This window comes from Pogona vitticeps, chromosome 2 (genome assembly GCF_051106095.1).
Source record: "Pogona vitticeps strain Pit_001003342236 chromosome 2, PviZW2.1, whole genome shotgun sequence".
NCBI classification, from domain to species: domain Eukaryota; kingdom Metazoa; phylum Chordata; class Lepidosauria; order Squamata; family Agamidae; genus Pogona; species Pogona vitticeps.
Genome location: NC_135784.1, coordinates 175,058,397 through 175,078,012, shown reverse-complemented (window position 1 = coordinate 175,078,012; position 19,616 = coordinate 175,058,397). Strand labels below are relative to the sequence as shown.

At 45.3% G+C, this 19,616-nt stretch overlaps 1 protein-coding gene across 4 annotated transcripts in view; it reads right to left on the bottom strand.

Annotated features, from left to right (window-relative positions):
* UBA1 (ubiquitin like modifier activating enzyme 1) overlaps window positions 1-19,616 on the bottom strand; it is a 50,318-nt gene that overhangs the window by 20,883 nt on the left and 9,819 nt on the right. Inside the window, exon 1 of one of the 4 annotated variants that reach the window (XM_020797595.3) lies at window positions 17,810-17,961. The exons of the other annotated variants lie outside the window; for them this stretch is intronic. The gene's annotated coding sequence lies outside the window, so the exon portion shown is untranslated. Of the gene's footprint in view, window positions 1-17,809; window positions 17,962-19,616 lie in introns of those variants that run through there. 4 annotated transcript variants of the gene reach the window in all.

Genomic DNA, 19,616 nt, shown 5'->3' with positions numbered 1-19,616 from the left:
AAGCAATTTAGAATTAACCAGCCAATTTGAGTAAAACACACTTGATCACAAAGATCACCCACACAAGAAAATAAGAAAAATTACCTTCATCTATCCTAACACTGTGTGAAGGAGTGGGACCCAGTGTGCCGTCCCCAGAAGAGGAAAGCCCGAAAGACGCGAGTGGCTGTACAGAAGGGATACTGGTAGAAATAGAGAGTGAGGAAGAACTACAGAGGAGGCCTACCGAAGTGTGCTTGGTGGATGAGGGCGGAGCCGAGATGGACTTGATCATGTGGGAGGAGGTGAAAGGGGAAGGAGAAATTGCGCGGGAGTTTAGTTGGCTGGGAGAAGGGGAGCTGGGGAGATGTACAACGAGAGGGGTGCAGACAGATTGGCTGAAGGATGCCAAGAGCCTAGCAGACGGGACCCCAGGCGCTCAAAGCTTACCGGGAGGAGGAGGATTGCTGCCTGAGCCTCCTTCAACTAGCGGTCGTGGTAGGACTTACGAACCCTTGGAATGGAGGGTCTCGGTCTTCCCGGTGGGCTACCATGGTGGGGGACGGAGAGTTATCCGCCCGGGTCCCGAGTTCCAACAGAAACCCCTGGAGGGGGATTGGGCCCGCCACCCCTGCTGTGGGACCATCTGCGCCGTCAGGAGTGCGCCTTTAAGGCCCTTGACGGATCGCGAGCGGTTTGGCCCGGCCCCTTGGTAGATGAAGAGATGTGCCAGCCAGTTGTTAGACCGAAGAAATATACTCTGTTGACCGATGAAGTTTTGAAGGATCCGTTCGATCCAGTGGAATTAAGTGTTCATGCTAATAAAGTTGTTATTTCTCAAGACTCGAACTCGCCTCCGCGCCTGTTTCCCGCCTTTACCACCCAACCCCCCCCCCGGCTAAAGATGAACCTTGTCACAGTGGCGCCCAACGTGGGGCCGGGGGGACGGAATTGGCGGGAAACCAAGAGGTGGACCGGTTGCGAGAAGCAATGGAGAGACAAGCTCGACTTATAGAAAACCTGACTGAGCAGCAAATCTTGATGGCCCGGCAGATGCGTGGGAGAGGGAGCGAAGAGGAGAGGGGCGGCAGGAATCTTGCCAGCGTACGGGGCAGCCTGGTGGCGGGGCCGGCGCCAATCCGAATACAGAAGATGACCGCCACGGATGACCCTGAAGCGTACCTGCATACGTTTGAGAGGGTGGCCACGGCTGCGGGGTGGCCACGAGACCAGTGGACTCTGGTGCTCATACCATGTCTCACCGGCCTGTTGCAGGAGGTGGTTGATACCTTGGGAGTTCAGGAGGCAACGCGGTATGACGCAGTGAAAAATGCTATCTTGAGCACCCTGAACCTAACAGAGGAAACTTATAGGAAGAGACTGAGGGAGTTGAAGTGGAAACCAGGAACCCACCCGCGTACGGTTGCACAGAGAATGAGGGCTAATGCAATGAGGTGGTTGAAGCCAGCCGAAAACGATGGTGAAAAGCTAGTGGATGCAGTTGTGCTTGAACAGCTCGTGCAGTCCTTAGGAACCAACGCTAAAAACTGGGTGCAGAAGAACAATCCCAAAACGCTAGAGAGGGCGATTACGCTGCTGGAGGACTTCAGCAACACGGAAGAAGCGAACAAGGAAGTGACCGCCCCTTGGGCGGAGAGGCAGCGACCACGAGGAGGAGAAGTTTCGCTTTCAACTTCCAACCTTACTGCGAAGGCGGGCACGGAGATGAGCAGACCTGCTAGAGCGCGCGGGAAAGGTTTCGAGCCATTCGCACCCAAGCCCGTCCGGCCTATTACAGTTGATCAAAGGATTTACGCGCCGGACACGGGCTGGAAAGAGGGCAAGGACGGACGCCCCCTCTACACCCCGGGAGTGGTGGGGAAGGACAACAAAGAGGGGAGGATCATCTGTTATTCCTGTGGGGTTCCGGGCCACGTGAAAAGAAATTGCCCCGGGATTGATTGTTCGTGGGTGGGGCGATTAACGCGCGCGGTGGAAACTAAGGGCCCGACCTCGGAACGATGGGAAATAGACGCTTGGGTGAATGGGATGAAAAAAAGAGCCCTCATAGACACGGGATGCGGGACGACCCTGGTGAGGGACCTGCCGGGCGATAAGAAGGACGGAGGACTATCGGTGCGATGCATCCATGGGGACCTTAAAAAGTACCAAACTATGTGGGCTACAGTGAAAGTAGGGGACGACGAGAGACACATGAAAATCGGGGTCGTTCCAGGACTGACACGTGAAATGTTGCTTGGTCGGGACTGGGTGGGCTCCCGCAATGTGGGGTCGGTTAAGGAAGGGTTGCAAGGGGATGAGGAGGATAGTAAGGATCAGTCCGATTTTTTGCAGAGAACGTCGCGAGAGCAAGTGAGAGCCATGCAGCAGGATGACGCGTCACTGCGGGAGCCCCTGTTGGCGGCTCAGCCATCGGGAACCATTGTAAGAGGACAAAAGGGGTGGGAAATGGATAATAATCTGTTGTATTATGTGCATGAGGATGCAAGTAGAAGGTTGGTGGTACCTTCCAAATGGAGATCGAAAGTTATGGAATTGGCTCATGATATTCCCTTGGCGGGACATTTGGCGGAAGAGAAAATGAGGGCAAGGATAGAGCAGCGATTTTGGTGGCCTGAATTGTGGAAGGAGGTAAAAGAGTATTGTGCAACCTGCCCTCAATGTCAGAAAACCCAAAGGAAGCCACCCACAGGGGCTGAGTTAATCCCATTGCCTCTCATGGATCATCCCTTTCAAAGGATTGGATTAGACATTGTGGGACCGCTGCTTAAGTCACAAGGGGGACACACTCATATCCTGGTGATCATAGATTATGCCACCCGGTATCCCGAAGCGGTCCCACTGAGATCGACCACGGCCAAAGTGCTAGCGCGGGAGTTGATGCAGGTATTCACGAGGCTGGGGTTCCCCAAAGAAATACTCACCGACCAAGGCACGAATTTCATGAGCCAAACCTTAAAGGAATTGTGGCGCCTCCTAGAGGTGAAACCCATTCAGACCGCCGTGTATCATCCTCAGAGCAACGGCTTGGTGGAACGTTTCAACAAGACCCTAAAGGGCATGTTGCGGAAATTGGTCATGGAGAAACCCCGACGATGGCACCTGTTGGTGGCACCCTTAATGTTTGCCATAAGGGAGGTACCACAATCCTCTACAGGGTTTTCTCCATTCGAACTAATGTATGGGTGGAACCCCAGAGGTATTCTGGACCTGGTAAAAGAGAGGTGGGAGGAAGGTCCAGACGATGCGCGGATAACTATTCAACAAGTGATCGAAATGAGGGAGCATCTAAGAACAGCAGTGGGACTGGCCAAGGCCAACCTTGGCCAGGCCCAAGCCGGGCAAAAGAGGAGATACGATCAAAGAGTGAAGGTGCGGGAGTTTGTACCAGGGCAAAAGGTTTTGTTGTTGATGCCTTCTGAACAAGCCAAGTTGTTCGCGACTTGGCAAGGCCCGTATGAGGTGGTACAAAAAATAGGAGATGTCGACTATGAGATATATATGCCAGACAAGACTAAGAAGAAAGGTATCTTTCATGTCAACCTCCTTAAGGAGTGGAAAGAAAGAGAGGCTTTGTGGGGGGAAGTAGAGGAGCATGAGTTTGGGCCAGAAGTTGATTCTTGGGGGCGGATAGAGGGCCGGTTACCTATAGATGAGACCTTACCTGCGGCACAACAACAAGACTTATTGCAGCTAGAGGGCGAATTCCAGCATTTGTTTTCAGGGGTACCAGGCGAAACTCAACTAATACAACATGAGATACACACCCCAGCAGGGGTTGTTACGAGATCAGGAAACAGAACCTGGCCGTACCACCTTAGAGAGGCTATAAGTAGGGAAGTGGAGGAAATGTTACAGCTGGGCATTATAGAACCCTCGCGGAGCCCTTGGCGTAGCTACCCGGTGATGGTGCCAAAGGCTGACGGGAAGATGCGACTATGTGTAGATTTTAGACAATTGAACGAAGTTTCCAAATTTGACGCTTACCCCATGCCCCGAGTGGATGACCTATTGGAAAAATTGGGCGGGTCAGTCTATCTGACCTCGCTTGACCTTACTACCGCTTGACCTTACTAAAGGTTATTGGCAGATACCTTTAAGAGAGGAAGATAAGGAGAAAACGTCCTTTGTGACGCCCCAGGGGTTGTTCCAGTTCAAAAAAATGCCATTCGGGTTGCATGGCGCCGCCGCAACGTTCCAAAGGTTAATGGATCAAGTTTTAGCCCCGGTTAAGGATTTCGCGGGGGCTTACATCGATGATATCTTGATCTATAGTAAGTCTTGGGAAGAACATCTGGAACACATAAGGCGGGTGCTCGGGGAGATCGAGAAGGCTGGGCTGAAAGTGAATCCCGATAAGTGCAAGATCGCGCGGAGAGGGGTACAATTCTTAGGGTTTCAGGTGGAAGGTGGCAAGATACAACCGGTGTCCGATAAAGTAGATAAAGTTGTATCGTGGACGGTACCCAAAACTAAGAAAGAGGTCCAACAATTTTTGGGACTAGCCGGATACTACAGACAATTTGTGCCCAATTTTGCGGAGGTGGCAGCTCCTCTCACAGATATGACGCGGAAACGGAAAGGGAAAGGCATTATGTGGGGTACAGCAGAACAACATGCGTTCAGACAGCTTAAGGAGATCTTGGCAACCTTACCTTCTAGGTATGCTCCGGACTTCAAGTTACCTTTCTGGGTACAAACAGATGCTTCTGACAGGGGAATTGGCGCGGTGTTGTCTCAAAGGAGAGATGGGGTGGAATACCCTGTAATGTACTTAAGTAAAAAGTTGAGTAATCGGGAACAAAAGTATGCGACGATTGAGAAAGAAGCCTTGGCAGTGAAGTGGGCAGTACACGCCCTGAGGTATTATTTGTTAGGGGCTCCGTTCATACTAGTGACAGACCATGCACCCTTGCAGTGGCTTAATCGCATGAAGGATACCAATGCCCGCCTGACCAGGTGGTATCTCAGCTTACAACCATTCTCATTTCAGGTACAGTATAGGAAGGGGAAGGCACACTCTAATGCCGACTATTTCTCTCGACAGGAAGGGGAGAAGGAGAACCTTCCCTGGAGGACGGCCCACTCAGAGAGGGGGGCGTGTGAAGGAGTGGGACCCAGTGTGCCGTCCCCAGAAGAGGAAAGCCCGAAAGACGCGAGTGGCTGTACTGAAGGGATACTGGTAGAAATAGAGAGTGAGGAAGAACTACAGAGGAGGCCTACCGAAGTGTGCTTGGTGGATGAGGGCGGAGCCGAGATGGACTTGATCATGTGGGAGGAGGTGAAAGGGGAAGGAGAAATTGCGCGGGAGTTTAGTTGGCTGGGAGAAGGGGAGCTGGGGAGATGTACAACGAGAGGGGTGCAGACAGATTGGCTGAAGGATGCCAAGAGCCTAGCAGACGGGACCCCAGGCGCTCAAAGCTTACCGGGAGGAGGAGGATTGCTGCCTGAGCCTCCTTCAACTAGCGGTCGTGGTAGGACTTACGAACCCTTGGAATGGAGGGTCTCGGTCTTCCCGGTGGGCTACCATGGTGGGGGACGGAGAGTTATCCGCCCGGGTCCCGAGTTCCAACAGAAACCCCTGGAGGGGGATTGGGCCCGCCACCCCTGCTGTGGGACCATCTGCGCCGTCAGGAGTGCGCCTTTAAGGCCCTTGACGGATCGCGAGCGGTTTGGCCCGGCCCCTTGGTAGATGAAGAGATGTGCCAGCCAGTTGTTAGACCGAAGAAATATACTCTGTTGACCGATGAAGTTTTGAAGGATCCGTTCGATCCAGTGGAATTAAGTGTTCATGCTAATAAAGTTGTTATTTCTCAAGACTCGAACTCGCCTCCGCGCCTGTTTCCCGCCTTTACCACCCAACCCCCCCCCCGGCTAAAGACGAACCTTGTCACACACTGAATCATCTAGCAAAGTTTCTGAGCACATGCAGAGATTTAACCAACAGCTTAGCAGGATGAACTGCCAAATATGGATCTCTCAAGTCGGAGAGAAAACTCTTAATTCAGTGAAACAGCTAAGTTTATACCCTGAATGAATGGTTGTTTATACTAAGCCCCTTTGGCCAATCAAACTGAAAGCTTTAACGAATCTTCTAGAAACACTGGTTTGGTCACATATTCTCCTTCCCTTGTGTAAGCATAGGATTTTACCACTGTTCTTTAAGATGTAACCCCCATCTCTGAATGTCTGGATCTTTATCTCTAATCTCTCCAACAGCGAGATAGCACTTCCATCCGACCTTCCCCCATCACTATCTAAAATTTTAAACCATTATCCTGCCCATTTTGGAACCCCAAATCTAAGCCCCCTGATGCTTTATAATTCTGGAGCCACAAAGGTAATGGCTACAGTTCCAGGTTTCTCTGGAATTCTTCAGAAATTATACCAAATGAAGAATCATGCCCTTCATGAAGGCTTCTCCTGATAAAAAGATCATAAGGCCTCTTCATTTGAAGGCAGTATTGATGTCAACAGCCTCTTAGGTGACACAGAAGGGTCTACCTCTAACAGGAATCTTGGATTACTTTACTGCTATACTAAACAACTAAGTCATAATAGTTAACCTACAGTAGCACCAGGAAAACCTGAAAGAGAGAACTCTTTCAGAAGCACTGGTGTCCCAGAGTGTCACTTCAGGAGACTCCAGGCTAACAAATGAAGTATACATCAGAAAGATACCACCTCTTCACAGCTAGTCTAAAGGTCAAAGAAACACTGTTAGTTCCAAGTTTCCTGTCTTTTACAGAGCAATGATGAGATGGAAATCTTCTATATTTTGGAACAGTCAAACTTCTGTGTAAAATCTGCCTCACTCTACCATCCCTATGAAGCTGGGAGTCAACCTACCTGAACCAGATGACCTCATGAGAGACTGTTCCAAGTTGCTACAGAAGGAATTGAAAGTAACAGACACAACTAGCTAGGGAGGGGCTGGGAATGAGTCAGTGGTGAAACAGTCAGTCTTAGGTGGCAGAAGTTAGATCACTTGGAAATTCCAAGCAAAGGGCCCCACCACTACTTTGAAAGTAGGAGGTGGTATCATCAGATCTATTTATGGATTTAAAGTGCTCTCCAACACCACCCAATGAACAGATTTCGACAGGGGCTTAGCAAGAAACGAGATTATCTAGAGTCGACCAAGGAGAATGAATCCCATGGATAAAGTTATTGATCATACTATACAGGCTACAGAAGTTATTTTCTAGGAGTTATAGCCCAGGCTTGCAGTTCAAATAGCTAATCACATAGAGTTATATGTAGTTATAACTCCATTAACACCACACAAATGAGGAAAATCCCCTGGGTCCTACAATGAAGAAACCAGTGGAGTGAGAAATTCTTCACCCTTCAGATTATTTTGCTTGCATCTCTCACAATGCTGTACTACTGGCTGTACTGGCTATAGTGGATGGAAGTTTTACGGTAAGTCATCTCCAGGGCCAAAGGCTCCACAACAATGGCAGAAATTTTATACAGATGGGTAAGTTCACACAGATGACATAATTCAGCCCAAGAATAGGGCAATGTCAGTCTTGTTCAGTGTACTTTTTCTTTAGATCAAAATCTCTATATCTGTACACTTTAAAGCATGCAAAGCAAGAGTATCACCTCAGACTCTATTAATGTTTTCCGGTGGCCCTGATTGGGCAGACTTGCTTCAGAACGTGAAGACTACTACAGGGTCAGATCACAGAACCACAGAATCATGGAGTTGGAAGGGGCAGATAAGGCCACTAAACCCAGCCTCTTGCTCTAGTCAGGATTCAAAATCTAACTAGAAAGTACTTTGTATACAAAGTACAAAATATAAAACACAGAGCAATATCATAAGCAAATCAGTTGATTTTATATCTAGTTCTCCCATCTCCACCATCCCAATCTCATTGTGAATCTTCTTTGCAGTAAACTTAGCAGACACTGGACAGTTCACTAGAAGTGGGCCAACGGACTTTCAATTTATTCTCGAAGGCTTTCCCGGCCGTGATCTGATGGTTGTTGTGGGTTTTTCGGGCTTTTTGGCTGTGTTCTGAAGGTTGTTCTTCCTGATGTTTCACCAGTCTCTGTGGCCGGAATCTTCAGAGGAACAGGAGTAGGAACTCTGTCCATGCTCTGTTGCTGTTTGTTGGGTGGTCTTTCAATTGATCACCAACTACCTTTCAGTAAGGTTGCGAATGAGTGGAAACATCAAGATGTGAAAAAGAAAAATGAAACAGCCCACTATCACAAAATTATCATTAAAGAAGTGGAAGAACCTTCCTCTCTGCAAAAGGAATCTACTATCCTACATGAAAGCCAGCTGCTTTATACACTCTCTGTTTAAATCTCTCCACAAGGACTTTATTTATTTTTGGCTCCTAAAGGCAAAAGACAGATGGGAGAAGAGCCTGGGTTCCTGCATCTCCACCAACAACCCAGCTCTTACCCTTCTGCAGCACAAACAACTGCTTCCATTCCTGCAGTTACTGCAATCCCCTTCCCTCACAAGTTCAATGAATGAGCATCCGTTTTGACAGCGCCCGGCTGCTTCACCGTATGCCGAGCTTAAATTAACTAGTATCTCTCTGTGCCTCATGGAGCCAGCCAACAGTGACACAGCAAATTGATGACAAGTGACTGCATTTCCTCAGCCAGGAGGAAACCAGAATCTGAGGGACACGTCAGCAAGATGCCAGTTTGAAACACAGACAGTGCCTTATAGCAGCCATGGCAGTCTTAAATTGGTCTTGCTTTAAGAGATTGAAACCAGAAAGAAAAGAACATCACCTGTCTGAATGACTGCAAGGAAGCAAAGCAAAGAGGACATGGGGAATGGGATTAAGGTATAAATTGCATCCAAACTCATCCGTCACATTTCAGGGACCTTCCATAAAACTAGAGTGTTTTAGGGATGGCTTTGCTAAGGTACAAAATAAAGCACTGGAATCCCATTAAGGCCAGAACTTATTTCTACTGCTAATATATCTCCAACTCAAATTTCACATTACCCATCAATTGGCTATGGATGTAGGCAAGTCAGTATTTGCTTAACTTCAGGCACAGCACCATAAAAACGCTTTCAGGGCTTAAAAAAGTAGGCTGGACTTGGTGATCTATGGGGTCTCTTCCAGCTCCGCAGTTCTAAGATGATGGTGATGAATGACCTGATCTTGTCAAAATTACTTGAAAAGTTGACATGTAATAAGCAAATGCTAAGAACAATTATTGGAAAACTTTCCCTTTATGTTCTTATCATATACCACCATGGTTATACTAGGGGCAATGCCTCCTCTAGGTTTAGTACAGTGGGGTCTTGACTTGAGAACTTAATCCGTATTGGAAGGCGGTTCTCAAGTCAAAAGGTTCTCAAGTCAAATCTGCATTTCCCATAGGAATGCACTGAAAACCATTTGATCCGTATCTGCTCTTTTCCGTCCATAGAAACTAATGGGAAGCTGCTATTCCGCCTTCGACCACTAGAGGGGGATATTTTGTTTCTTTTTTTCTTAGGTCAAGAAAGGTTCAGGGAAGGCAGGGAAAATACAGTCCAGGCAGTACCAGGCAGTCTGAAGACTGTCTCCCAATCCACTCTCTAAACGCGGGGAGGAGTGAGGAAGCAGACAGGCACCCTTTTCACTGGCCAACAGTTAACTGAAAATTCACATTTTGCACTTTCCCTGCCTCCCAAGTGGTTTTTTTTTTCAGTTCTTAACTCAAATCTAAGTACTTAAGTCAATATTTTCCTATGAGAGCGGTTCTTAAGTCAAAATGTTCTTAACTCAAGCCGTTCTTAAGTCAAGACCCCACTGTACAAATACTGCCAGAACAATAGGATGATGCATACTCAGCTCAGGTAGCAAGAGTCTCTAGTATTAGTAAGAATATGAAGATACATTGAATATCTTCATATACAGTGGTGCCTCGCTTAGCGATCGCTCTGTTGAGTGATGAAATCGCTTAGTGACAGAGTTTTTGTGATTGCAAAAGCGATCGCTTTGTGATGGTCCCTATGGGTTTTTTTCACTTTGCGATGATTGCAGGGAAGCGATCATGGCAAAGCGACCCTTTTTAAACAGCTGATCGGCAGTTTCAAAATGGCCACCGGGAAAACAAAATGGCCACCCACTGTGTTTCCTCGCTTTAGAGGCACCAAAAATGGCCGCCCCTATGGAGGATCTTCACTTAAAGGTTAGTTTTTAGCCCAAAGGAACACATTAATCGCATTTTAATGCGTTTCTAAGGGCTTTTTAATATCGCTTAGCAATGAAATCTCTTTGTAATGTTTTTTCCAGAACAGATTAACGTCGCTAAGTGAGGCACCACTGTAGATAGATGATGCCGAGTGTGCATCATCCTATTTTAGCTAGCAAAGTTTAAGAGTGTTTAGTTAAAACTATCTGGGTCCCTGGCCAAAAGCCATTTAACAGGGGTGTGTGTGTCACTATATGTAGCATAATGTAACTTCTGTTTAATCTTTAGAGTCAAAGTAGGCTTAAGGTCACACAGGTCCATACATTAAGCTTTGTCAGCTACAAGAGCTGAAATCAATTTCTATTCTGCTTTTCCCACAAGACTGACTATACTTTCTTGCAGGCTATTTATATTGGTGGAATCATATAATGAAGAAACAAAACTCAATGGTCTAGTCCACAATTTTCATTCAGCCACATGGCTTCTACTGAAAAAACCTTTCCATTTGATTTCACAGGAGATAAGTGCCTCCAAGGAAATTCTCTCTCTCTTAATACTAGGAGGAAGAATATAAAATACACATCAATGTTCTTAAGCTTTGAAACATGCACCATGCTAGAAGGGACTCCATGGAAACTAAAACCCAATTTGATTCAGGTAGAATAGTAGATATCTAGCTGCGGATCCAGAAGTTCAGTTTGATTCACTACTGACGACGCCTGAGAGATCCAGCCTATGCACCCCTGGGAAATCTGCACAGTCAACACCCTGATAAGAAAGGAATAGTAAACCACTTCTGAGTATTTTATGCCTAGAAAATACTGAAAAGAGCTGGCACTTTAAATTGGAATCAACTTGAAAGCATACTATTGTTATTATTATTTTGGCGTAAATAAATGACTACAAATTGCTCTTGTAAAAAAAGAACATAACATTGTTTCAGGATAGGGTCACTTCTCTAATATGCCGACAATACAGGATTGTTACCATGTGCACACAACAGAGCTGCAGGCAAAGAACTGTGCCCACACGACACAAAAGCCCTAGAAATGCACATGTCTTGCTTGAACACATTTCAACTTTGGAGGAGCACATTTCATGTTTTCTACATGTCTGAAAAAATTAAAATAAAATTGTCCAACCCAAGAGCAGGAGCTGAAAAGCTGTGCCTGAAGTTAAGTGCTCCTATTTCAGAAGCTGAATTTAAATGGTCTGTTTTGTAATTTAAATCTAATTATTATTATATATACTGTACCATATGCACTCATAGTAAGGATCCCAAGTGCAGGACTACAAATTCAATTTCCTCTTAAAAAAAAACCCAGAGAGAACAAAGAAAAAGCCTTTACTGTGGGAGAAGGAAAAAACCCTCAACATTAGACTACAATACAACTCAGTGAAGAACGTCTGCCAGCTAACTGCAGCTGAAACCTTCACTGGCATGTTTAAAAGGCATACAGTTAGATCTGGTGAAACAAAGTGCTAAGAATCAGTTTAATGCTCACGTTATGGGATTTTAACAGTACATTGAGATAGTAAAGAGAGAGACAATGTTCACTGACATGAAGAATAGGATTCACGTTTTACTTATTTGGAATATACTGGGTCATAAAGTAGAGGTGGGAATTCTGGGTTTGCCAGCTGTTGCTGGACAGCAACTCCCATCAGCCCTCACCAGCACAATCATGTGAAGAATGATAAGAGTTCCATTCCAGTAAAACTCTTTGTCCAGAGCTCCTCAAACAGACACCTGTTTTTTTTTCCTGGAGTCTTCTGATGACCATGGATAGAGGACAGAAATGCCCTGTTACCTTATTTAAACTCATATTCCTTCATGATACATAGAAGGCCGTTTGTCGCATAATGATAGCCAATGCACTAACTGGAAATCAAAACTGGCACCACAAATCTGTAATTCAAATGGCGATAGGAAAGTTTCAATTACAAAAGTGGCCCACAGGGTAGATTGAAACAAAACAATCTCCCTTTACGCTTGCCAAGAAGTACTCTGCAATATTGGTTTCATGCAAGATACCGTCTTTCCTTGGGTTCATGGTCTGGATGTGTCCAGTGCCATGATGATGACTCTGCAGCAAGGACAGAGCTCATTCCATCACTTGAGAGCTAATCCATGCTTTATGCAGAGACAACTGAGGAAAACCACTACTGTCAGCTCTTTGGTTAATAAAAAGCAGGTAAATTGTGGCCTCAGCAGTTTTCACTGTAACTATTGTTTAAGAAGGCACATCTCCAATGAGAAAGGCCTCCCCAACGTCATTCTCTGAATTAAAAAGCCTGAATTAAAACTGGACTACTTTTTAAAAAAATGGTTGCTAAAAAAACAATATTCAAACTCATGAGTTTTGCTAAAAGTTTTCAAAACTAATTAGGGATTCCTTGATTTTGAGATCAGCCATGAGGAACAAATTTCATTCTAGGATTATTTGCTATTCATTACTGATCTACCTCAGCACTAGGCAGTACCAAATATACCCAAGAATATGCTCAGTTCACACAGGAGAAGACCCTAGCAATGGCCATGAAGAAGGCAGGATTTTTGGACTACAAATCCCTAGCTCCATGTCAGCTTCCTATCCGTGTGCCATCTGGGAGCTTCCGTTTTTTTTAACAGGAGGATTGGGCAGAGCTAAGCCTAGCTAAGACACAAAGCCTTCAAGTTTAGGCCTTTCTTCCAAGTGAGCTGTCTGTCCAGTGAAACTCCCAGAAGGGAGAATTATGGGACCTGTATTCCAAAAATCCCAAATGGCATGTTCCTAGAACTAACACACCAAGCTAAAAATCCAAAATTCTTCACAACATGCAGAAGTCTATGGGAGACATGCTTGTCAGCAAATAAACCCAATAGATTCTTACACTGTACAAAGTTTTGAAATCCACTACTAAAGAAAACTGAGAAATAAACATGGGTTTCATGTTGCTTCACATCAAAATAAAGGATCTATAGTACTTCAGAACAACTGAAGACAACGCAATCATTCCTTGGTCAAGTGCTGCCATCACCTCATGATATTACATCCCTGGAAACAAGACTGTTCAAGGCTTCATCTTGACCAGGGCTGGACTCAATGATCTACAGAGTGCCTTCCAGTTCTGCAGTTCTAAAATGATTATGATAATGATGATGATCAGCTAAATATTTGGCTAATGGAGCTGTAATAGCATGGTACTTACACCCATGTTTGCTGAAACTTAATTACTGTATGAACCTTACAGGGGATATCAACAAAAGAAGCATATCAGATTCAGTTTAATACAATTAACAGTGGAACCAACTTCCTGGCACTTGGGCCAAAAGCAGAAGTCAAAGTCCAGAGCTGAGCATACTTTAAGCTTGTGGTAGGCAGATGCAGTAGCCTAGGAGGCAGACACAGAACTGTGGAACAAAGTACCTTGAACATATGACAAAAAAAACAGGACTGGGAACACTCCGAGGTTCTTTCACATACAAATATACTTCTGTTCCCTTTTCAAGCTTTCTTGATTTCTTCAGTTTATGTGAAAGTGAAATAAGGCTTTTCGTTATCACCATCCCCAAACCACTGGTAGTTGCAAACCCCTGCTGCTCTCCTGTAAATCACTTGGATATTGCTGCTTATCTTCTTTCTGCTCCTATTCCAAACTCCTCTCCTTCCTTATCCTAAAGGCTACTGCTTTCTCAAAAATAATCAACAATCAGGAATCTGTGTCAGCCATTAGGTACTCTACAGTTGAATCCATGCCCTGCATTAAGGTTGACAAAAGGTAACAAGAACACAAGAGCCATTGACATATGTGACTGAACACACAAGATGGAACCTGCTGCTACCTGGGCAAAATACAATCGTGCCTCGCTGAACGATTACCCCGCTCTACGACGAATCCGCTTTACGTTGACGTTTTTGTGGTCGCTTTTGCGATCGCAAAATGATGTTTTAAATGGGGTTTTTTCACTGTGCAATGATCTTACCGATTTTCACTTTACGACCATCAGCAAACAGCTGATCGTCGGGTTTCAAAATGGCCACCGGCTGAAGAAAATGGCCCCCCGCTGTTTTCTAGGATGGATTCCTCGCTTTACAGGCACAAAAATGGCCGCCATATGGAGGATCTTCGCGGGATGAGCAGGTATTCAGCCCACTGGAATGCACTGAACGGTTTTCAATGTGTTTCAATGTGTTTTTTTTATTTCGCTTGATGACTTTTCGCTCTCAAGCGATTTCGCTGGAATGAATTAACGTCATCAAGCAAGGAACCACTGTAAGCTGGACTTTCCCATGTAACAGGATTTTTCCATGTAATGACAGATGTGTTTTTCCATCCAGGTAGTTTTTTTCCCCAAAAAGGCAGAGAAGTAAAAATAATGAGACCGGAACCTTCTCCTGCAGTACTGAAAAAAAAGACAAACTTTAGCCCATTCCATTTCATGATGGTACTTCAGATGTTTCCTTCAAAGCAACTGCCACATTCACAGAGAGCCTCTATGCCCAGTAAATTGATAAATCAGGTCTCTGCAAGTTGACACCTGTAGCAGAGGCTAGCTAAAGTGTTCACAGTAAGCCAGAATATTAACTCGTCAGGGGGAAAAAATAGAAGGCAAACCTAGTAATCAAAAGAAAAGGCATGGCAAAAGGTGAAGAGATGGGCTTGCCTAAAAAAAATTCAACAATTCTTAAGAGAAAGGTTTAACCACTAAAACAATAATGACCATTTACAGCGAGACAGAAGCACATTCATTTCCATTTATGTTGAGACCTATTTTTCACCTCTGCAGTTTTTAGGTTTAGGCCTGCATCAACTATTTGCACGTTGAAGGAAGTTCACTAAAAGAAAAATGTCAGTGGTATTTTGGGGCTGGCAATTTTAGCAATGCAAAAAAGCTCTTACAAGACAGATAAAATAATGCTTAGCAATTTAATATGGACTGGTTGTACACTTCAAAGTAAATGAGGTAACTATTAAGAAGGCAGATGTGTCATTCAGATAGCGATATTTAAGGGTACAGAGGATGGGAGTGCTGTACAGTATTTCAGGGAATATGTGATAGGTGTCAAAAATGAATATTTTTTATTCCGACAAAACAAGAAAAGAGGTATGGCAACAGCTAAATGGATGATCCAAGCTCAACAACAAAGGTTTCTGAAATCCCAGTTTCTCTTTGGCAAATGACCTCACTGATGACCAAAGGCAATTTCTTTAACACACATTAGCAGCTTAGTTTCAGAACACAGGTTCACAACCATGTGCTACCATGCACATATCCCTCACACTATTATTTTAATTATCTAGTTCTAGGAATGACTACAGAAAAAGAAAATGAAATTAGCGGGACAATAAGCTACTGAAAGAAGCAAAAGATGAAAAGAAAAAGTCCTAAATCCATACTGCAGGAACAGATTTACAAGGCCAAATGAAAAAGCACAAAAGGTCAGCCTTCAAGATCTTCAGAAAGTAATGAACATGAAACAAATCTAAAGTTGCTGAAAACCCATACAAATGTGTGTGCCTTTTTTGTTTGCCTAATAAAGGTGTTACTGCAATGTGAATTTTGGAATACAGTATGCACTTAAGATGCCATAGAAGGGTAGGAAGAAATACAGGATGTCACCTTATACAGGACTGGCAATAACGCTGCAGATTCCTAAGTCCCAAATCTTTTGGCTTATATTGATCAGATTACTGAGAACATGGCAGCAGGAGTTGCAAGACAGTACAGTTCAAGTGGTTTGGCATTAATTGGAGTGAAGAATGATGGAAATGGAATTAACAAGGGAACCTAACAGAAATCAGTTCTATGTCTACTATAAACACTTCCAAGAACCAAGAATGAGACCTGGACTTTTGGCTCCTTATTCTCCCTCTCCCATAACATACATGAAGTCTCAGGTTGAAGTTAGCCAGAAGAGACAATTAATAATGTAAAAATTGCCATGGAAGCCAGGGCATGTATTGTATATTTTCAGGTAACAGGAGCCACAAGCCATACCCAGGCAGTCAGCATCATTCTGAACACAGAAACACATTCCAAGTGAAGGCTGCCATTGAAGAGTCACCAAAGTAGCACAATCTTCTAATTAACCTCTTGCCCAAGGCAAGCCAGTCACAATGCCTTCCCAGTAGCAGCTTGCCAGACCCACATTACAACTGCCCTGTGACACACATACGCAGGCAGATAGGCTGATCATGTTCTTTGTGAGTCGAGGATTACCTGAAAAAGATAGTGGCTGGAGTGGCTATACACCACACCTAGATATATGTGAAGCACCAAGGAAGAATTTTATCACAGTCAGAAACAAATTTGACTTTCCATCAAACACTTAATAGGGCCCTTAACAATAAGCAAAATGTATTTCTCATTCCGCTACAGATGAAATACCAAAATCAAGTGTAAACATTCTTCTTTCCATCTGAAACAAATCTGGCTCTTTAAATGAAGTGCACAACCAACAGAAAATCAAAGGCACGAGTTTTCATGCACTCCAGCTTAAGGGGGCTATCCCAAACTTTTCACAGGAAAAGCTTGTTTCCAAAGGTCAAATATATGCCCAATTATAGAATCTGTTTTTTTCTTTCTTTTAGGTGACAGATTTTCACAAACTGTGTGCCATTGTTGCTGTTGTTTAGTCATTTAGTCATGTCCGATTTCGTGACCCCATGGACCAGGGCATGGGCCAAGAGCTTGCAATACTCATCAGCCTGCCTTTAGCCAACCCTACTGAAATTCCCTCCCCCAATGGAAGAACCTTGGCTTGTAAAATGTAGCCATCTGGCGAGTAAAGTTGCTTTAAGGACCTGAAATTTACCAGCACGCTCCAAGGATCTGTAATAGTCAGCTCTCAGTGTCTTTATAGATCCATAATACAGTTAACTGAAATCACAAATCCCAAACACCCAATCTCCTTATTTATTTTCCACCGTACTTTGAATGAGCAGGAAAGCCCTTCCCACTGATACTAGAAGACAAAGATAACCTCACAAGGTATCTCCCTCAGCAAGATGTATTACCAGTCCCAGCTGCCTCTGATATTAGCAGGCCTTCCCCAGTATCTGTCTATACTGCTGGTACTAAGCCCCTAGATTTTTCATTCTGTGCTCTTTTCTGAAATCCCCACTCCCTCCCTCGCGTGGGGATGTGCCTTAGGCGATGCAATCATCTCTAAGGCTGCGCTAGGTAACGAATGGAGAAAGAAGAAATAGGAATGGTGACGATCTTGATAGCAGTACTGTATAGGGCAAACACAGGCGGCCCACCTCGGAATCAAAGCGAGCCCACAAACGAAGCAGGAGAGGAGGGGCACTTTCCATTGGAGACAAGGGCCCATTCAAGAGTCTGGCTCCCTCTGTGCCCCCGATGCCGTAAAAGAAAGAGGCTAAAAACAAGAAAGGGTGGCCATTATGGCCAGGGCACAGAGGCTGGGGCAGCGGAGAAGGGAGGCAGCCATGCTAACGCGAACTGGGGAAAGGGCCCATCATGCTGTTCAACGTCAGCGAAACAAGCTGAGGCCCTCAGTGGAACGAAGAGGGATCCAAGAGGGAAAGGGGGGGTGTCCCCGTTTCTATGGAGACAAGCATCCCTGGGAAGGTTTTCTTGTTTCTATGGAAACAGGAGGCGGGAAGGGGAAAAGAAAGCCCTGGAAGTTACCAATGAGGCTGTGTCAGGCCCCGCCGCGGCCGCTGCTGCTGCCGAGTCACCGCTCTGCGCTGCTGCTGCTGCTGCCGCTTCCTCCTCCGACCCGCTCTGACACAAGATGGCGGCGGCCGGGCCCGGAACAAAAACCTCTTTAACGCCGCTCCGCTCCCATCTGGGCGACACCTCGGCCGCCCCACCCTCGTCGCCACCCCATTGGCTCCCACCGATATCCGTCACCGCTACTTTCTCCCAGATAGGCGAAAAAAGAAGCGAGTCACGCCTACTGACCTGGGGAGGCGGTTCCGCCTCCCTCTGCTGCTGCGGCCGCCGTTTTCTGATGAGCAGCTACGGTAGGGAAGCCCCGCCTCCAGGTCCTCACCCTTTGGAGAAGCGGGTGGCCCTTCCCTTCGGGCCCCGTCGAGTTTCAGGGAGAGGCGGAACGACGAGGAGATCCAGAGCACATTCTGGAGGGGACGGGCAGATTCATGAGTGCTCGTGAACGGGGCCGGCGTTTGCTTCCTCCGCGAAGATGACCACATCTTCGACCACGTTATAAAGGATGTCAAGGAGCCCCCTTTACAGTCGCGAACAGGAGGGGAAAGCATTCAGCTGAGATCCAATTAGGTAATTTGAGTCCAGGGATCAGATTAAGCAGATTTGGCCTGGCATATTCCAGCAACGTGAGCCGTTTTCAAGACTGGATTGGGGAAGGCATGCACAACTAATGTTATCCCAATAAGAAAAAGAGCACAAGACGTCAAGGGCCATCTCAAGCATATGCCGGAGATACAAAACCAAGCCCCCACAAAACGCAAATGCAGATCCATTGATACAGATCGCCGTTTCCTACACACAAGACCAGCAACATTGGTTTTCTACAATCCACATGGAGACAAGTGTGTAGAAAACTAACTGCAATTACTTCATACATTATCTTTTGGATAGCACCCATCATGGGCATTTATACTTAGATACAATTACAGCAACTCTAAAAGGATCCCAACCATTACTTGGTCTACACGCCCATTGCAAGCCAATATTCCAAGTCATCAAATCACATTCACCCCGACTCATCCGAGTCACAGTAAGCCTCAAGCAAAGGAAACAGCCAAAATGAACAAAGCATCCCTATCTAGAAATATCTGTGCACTGCAAGGAACAGCGTAGTAAAATAAAACTAGTAATGCCTGCTATCTCATGTGCAAAACCACCTTATGTTCATTGAAACCTGTACTGAACCTTTTCAGTAAACTGGGATATTAAAAAAATCAAGCCAAGATCCAACTCAGGATATAAAACTAAGTAATCAAAAGTGCTACAACTCAAATACACACATTTGACAATCAAATTACAAAATTACAAAAAAAATTGTGATGGGTGTTAATAACATATGAATATTAAGCAGTTTCACCACCTCATTTATGACAGCAAACTATGACTGTAATGAAAATATGGAACAATAATCTCTAAATACTGTAATATCTGATTCCAGAAGGAACATATTGTACCAAGCATATAACTCCGCAGCCTAAAAATTTCAGGGCTAACATGTTTTTCCCTTCAGGTCCATCATAGTGCAATAGCAGAAGTAAAAGCAGCAGCTAATTAAGAAAGTGCTGGTTTTACCAACAGCGACACAAACATCACATGTAATTAGACTCAACTGCCTGACATATGCAGAAAAAATATCCCAATAGAATTTGGCCTAGATGTTTAAGTTTCTACTTCTCTGGCTCCCGAGATAGACTTGAACATGGGAAGGCAATGCATTGTGGGAGGCTGCCTTAAAATGGGGTTGATACCCTGGCCAGTTGGTTGA